The sequence below is a fragment of the Eulemur rufifrons genome, chromosome 30 (assembly GCF_041146395.1).
Source record: "Eulemur rufifrons isolate Redbay chromosome 30, OSU_ERuf_1, whole genome shotgun sequence".
In the NCBI taxonomy this organism is placed as follows: Eukaryota; Metazoa; Chordata; class Mammalia; order Primates; family Lemuridae; genus Eulemur; species Eulemur rufifrons.
The window spans coordinates 140,550,654-140,556,184 of NC_091012.1; positions in this window are offsets into that span (position 1 = coordinate 140,550,654).

The window sequence follows — 5,531 nt, forward strand, 5'->3', positions numbered from 1 at the left end:
ATGATGATTGCATGTATCTTTACGCTGTGTCATGATGAGCACAATCAAATTAATTAACACATCCTTCACCACCCACGTGGCATGTCTTTTTTGGACCTATGCAAAGCTATGCAGCCAGCTCCGGACAGAGCTGGGTTTGCGGTGCATGCTTCTCACCTGGCCGCACTTGTCTTGCTTAATCACTTCTGTGCGGTCAGGATTTTAGAGATTCCACTGGCCCATGTTGCTGTCATCAACACATTCAGGAGTGGGGGGGGTCCCATATTTAATTGCAGTCCTCCTAAGAGCAACAGAGAGTTTTCCCTTCCCTCAGCTGCACAATGAGAGGTCTGGATGGATCTCCATGTCCTTCCCAACTCCAGTGCTGGGTGATTCGGGGGCTACCATCATCATAATGAAGCCTCTGGACTTGAATACTGCTCATTTCAAACCATGACTGGGGATACACCGTGCTCTGTGCATCTTCTAAATAAACCTGATTGTGAGCTGGTGAAACGCTGGACAGGGATTGGGAAGAGAGGGCTTACAACTAGAATTTTTTTTAACTTAAAACATTCTTTGCATCCTGCAAGGGCACCTAGAGCTTCAGAAGTCAGGCCCTTTTCCTGAAAGCACAGCATGCCACTCACAGCAGAAAATTTAAATTGCACTGAAATTAAACTTAGGAGGTTGGTATGATTCATTGCATTCCACCTTTGCCCTTACCTTTCTTGTGCGCCAGGCTTTTAGGAAATATGAACAGAAACATTAGTTTTCTCCAGCGTGTTTTCAACTTCTAAGGCGTGAATTGTCGATATTTAGGCAAAGGAGCTCACTCTACCTCGCTCCCCTCCTGTATGGACTAGTTGGCATAGACTTTTGTTATTCATGTCCTCTCTTTTCTTATCCCTGAAAAGATCTTTCTTAACCTGTATCAAGTGGATTAATGGCGTCCTCTTCGACCTCACATTCTGTGCGGCTGTCAGAACCTTTTGGAACTGAGCCGTGCTTTTGACACACGGAGCGCTGAGCACCTGTTGTCTGGCCGGCGGGCACTGGGCTACCCAGGGAGGCTAGATGAGGAACAGACACCGGCTGTGAGCAATGAGATAAATGCATGTGCCACCATGACTTTAAACAGAGTGGCACAGCCAATGTGTGTGGTGCTAGGAGAAGGTGACCATTCTTAGTAGAGGTTACTGCCTTTGTGTCAGCGTGCATGGGAGGGCTTCCCTACAGAGTGCGAACTGCGAGTTGAGAAGGGGGTAGAAGTAACTGACAGGTAGCAGAGAGGAGGACACAGGGGACCATCCTGTTATGGGTGGGTCTGGCATCTTTGAGGGAGGAAAGGGATGGAGTTCGAGCTGATGTGTGTGCTTGCTGAGAGTTGGCTCATGGTCACCTGGTCTCCTTACTGCTGTGTCCGTAAAGCTCTGGCTTCTGCAGTAAATTCCCACCCATTTTATTTCTGAATTTCTCAGAATAATACTCTGGGGGAGATTGTTATTCAAAGGTGGTGCTAAACCCAACGTCCTCACTGCTTTTGAAGCACATCATCTAGTGTCGTGTCTCTCAAACATGAGCATCAGAATCTCTTGGCCGGGCACTTGTTAACACGAACTGCTGGGACCCATCTCGAGAGCTTTGGAGGCAGCAGAGCTGAGATGGGACCTGGAAGTCCCCCGTTGAGGTTGCTGCTGTTGGTCCGGAATCACCCTTTGAGAACTACTCTATTAGGATAATTCCAGCTCGTATTGGCACAGGTGACCTGTTTGATTTTTGAGGTCCGCATATATTTTGTTCCTTCCTGTTTGGAAGCTGGCCTCCATACCTCCAGTTCTAATCATTTGCTTTGGTCATCTGGTTTTGCACTCCTGATTTCTAAGTTGTCTTTATGTTTTCAGACGTCCAGTCAGTTGAATCCCATGCATATCAACTTGGCATCTACCATGTGCTATGGAATTTGAGGGGGTTAAAGATTAATAACATCAGCCATAAAAACTCATTGATACACTAGTTATTTATTTCTCTCTGGCCTCCAAACTGCAAACACTAGAGCAACGTGAAGGCAGCAGGTCGTTTTCCATTTCGGAGATCTAAGGGTCCATTCCGTCTCAAACAGAGAGCTGGTGATTCCTGGCTGCATGCAGCTATTCTTCCTTCAAAGACTGAGCCCCCATGAGTACAGCATCCTTTCTTCCCACCTCCATGTTTCATTGGATAACCAAGTATTGACATCTTGCTTCGGTCATCATGCCAGACACTGCCAGAGATAGAAACACAGATAAGTTTTAACCTCTGACCCCAGGGAGCGCACCATCTCAGGAAGGAAGACAAAATGACAAATGAAAATGGCCGTACTGCAAGGCAGGCACTGCGTAAGGAAGGTAAAAGCACAGGCCTTGGGAGAACAAAATCTTGTTTTCCACTTGTGTCATTTAGGACAGTGCATGAGTTATCTATTGCTGTGTAGAGAAATCACCCTCAAGGTGAGGTTAAAACTGCAAGTATTCATCATCTCATGCATTTTCTGTAAGCCGGGAATTCAGGAGTGGTGTAGCCATGTGACTCTGGCTCAGGGTCTCTTATGACATTGCGGTCAAGTTGTAAACAGGGCTGGCAGTTTTATGAGGGTGTCGGAGAATCTCACTCCTGTGGCCCTCAGCAGGGAGCTTCTGTTCTTGGTCATATTGGCCTCTCTCCCTAAGGCTAATACACAACATTAGCAGCAGCTTTCCTGAGAGTGAATCAGGGGGGGAGAGAGAGAGACAGAGAGGGAGAGAGAGAGAGAGGATGAGAAGGTATTTAATATGCAAGCCACAGTGCCTTGTAGCATGATATTGAAGGTGATATGTCATCACTTAGGTCAAGCACAACCTCAGCGAGGATTGCAAGAAGGTGTTAATAGCAGTTGTTGATTGGACTATCTTGGCAGCTGGACTATCAGAGAAGCTCTCCCAAAGGAGCTGGCTTATGTGCTGTGTCTTAGGGGATGGATAGAATTTTGTCCGAAGGGCAAAGGGAAAGGTGTGACCACATACGTGGCTGCAGTAAGCATTGAGTAAATGATGTGTTGCATTACTTCAAGTGCATGGTGTTGAGTTTAGGTGATTAAATTGAAATCAGATCATTTTAGGTGGTCGCATCCAACGGGAAGGCACACGGATGTTATCCTGTAGGCTGTCAGAGAGCCATAGTAGGGCTTTTGCAGACTTATTTATGGAATGTCCCTTTCATGGTGGCGAATACATATGGTGGAAGCAGCAGTAGGGGTAGAGACAGAAGGAGGCCAGTAGCGCAAGTTGAGAGAGAGCTAGGGACGGATTCAACTGTGGCAGAGGTTGAGGACATGCGGAAGGCGCGATGCTCTGGAAAGGCATTGAAAGGACCGTACTGAGGGAACCCAGAAAATGATTGCACAGAGACCGAGGCAGGGAGTAACTGTCCAAGGTTGGGGCTGTGTTTGTGGTCATTCATGCAGGGAGGAGAGAGAGATCAGAAGGAGAGTGGAGGTGAACAGTGTCCGATGCTGCCGAGATCCGTGAGACTGACCCAGCAGATGTTATTTCAATCCTCCAGATCATCCTGTTTAAGTCTTTTCTTTTTCTTTCTGAAACTGGGCAGACACATGCATTCTCAAGACCCTCTCAACCATTCTAATCATCATTCCGAAAACCTATCTCTGTCCTCACACACAGACGAGCAGGAACTCTTATTGAGAAACAGTTCTTTAATCACTCAGATTTCTGTTCTATGCGTTTTTGATGGAACCCATTGGTTGTCGGTTGAAGCTCTGATTTCGCGTGACTTGTACTGCACCCCTAGAAGGGCTGAGCCTTCAATGAACCCATGTTCTCCAATAAACCCATGTTCTCCTTGGAGTTTCTCCACACACTCCGCCTTATGTGTTGCCCTTCCTCTGAGTAACTTTCTCCTTCCCTGAATTCCAAACACCCTATTAGCCTACTTCTCCCCTACTGCATTTCTATTCATTTAATTAACTTTTCTGACTCTCTGTTATTGCTGCCCCCTCAATTCCATCCTTGGACTGCTTGTCTTCCTTCCATATTGTGCTGTGTAGCTTTGCATCTACTCATGGGTTGATGATCACATCTGCCCGGGAGACTCACCTGTCTACACCTTCCGCTCCAACTTCTCTCCCAAGCTCCTTCCTTCCCACAGGGCTCCCTTTTGAACAATGTTGCCTATATGCTCTGCCCAAAACTCAATTCAATGTGTCTGAAATTAGCCCGTTATCTTTCTTACCAAGCTTGCCCTCTTCCCTGCATTCTGTTTTCCTGCCCATGGCTTCTCCCCTTGTCCCTCACCTGGGATGTGAATCCTATTTCTTTCTTGTCCATGATATAAATCAATTTACAGGTCTTCTTATTTGTCTATCAATGATACAGCTCTATTTTCCTTGGTCATCTCTCACTATATTTTACTATTTTAGTAATATCCTGTCTATGTCTTTTCATTCTCTCCAATCTATTTTTTAAAAAATAATATATTATTAATATTATCATCATCAAGCACTGATACACCAGTGTTAAAAGGAGCACAATTTGGTAAATGTTGCTTTTCTGAATAGCTTTCTTAGTAAGAAATTGTGTGTGTCTGTTCATAGAAAAATGCTTAGAAGGACATTTACCAAAAATGTTAATCTCCTAGTTGCGAGATTTCAGGTGATTTTTACTTTCTTATTTTCTCCAATATTTGAAAAAAAAATTACCATAAGTAAATTGGTGGACGTCTTGCTCGGCATCTTGCCATGCACGTATACACAAATAGATGCATGTTTTCTATTGTACGTGATTGAATCATCCTTCATTTGCTGTACCATGACATACTTTGCTTTTCCACTCTCCCATCTATTTTTAAACCTATTCCTTCTTTGTCTTCTTAAATAACAGATTGTATGAGACGATGATCCCACTCAAAAGTCATTAGCAAGCATGCACGGTTCTTCACGACCTGCCCAGCACCATCCTCACCGATTCAGTCCTCCCTTCACTTTTCTGGGAGCCATCTCAGTGGGGAATAAATCACCGCACAGCACCCTTGGTTTCTTGCTCTCTCTCTCCTGCTTCTTGGGCTCTCCTTCAACCTGGGATGCTGTTACTTTTCCATCTCTCATATGCAAATCTTACCCATTATTACTTAGGGCTAGTCTCCTGTTCTTTACACTTGCTTCTCTGACTCTTAACAGGCCTTGCTTGAATGGTTCTTGGGTACTCGTCAATTTCCATGAAAGGGGCCAGGAGATCTGATACTTCCTAGCTGTGTGAACAAATTCAGTCATTGATGTTTTGTGCCTCAGTTTCTCATCCTTAGAGAGGGCTATGGAAAGAGTACCCACCTCTAGGAATGTTTGCCAAATAAATAAGTTAATAAGCATGTAGAGTACCTTACAACAGGCACACAGTAAGTGTGAAGGCAGGCTTTTCTTTTTTAAATATTATGGGGGTACAAACGCTGAGGTTACGTATGTTGACTTTGCACCATCGAGTCATAGCTACAAATGTGTCCATCCCCCAGACAATGCACTCTGC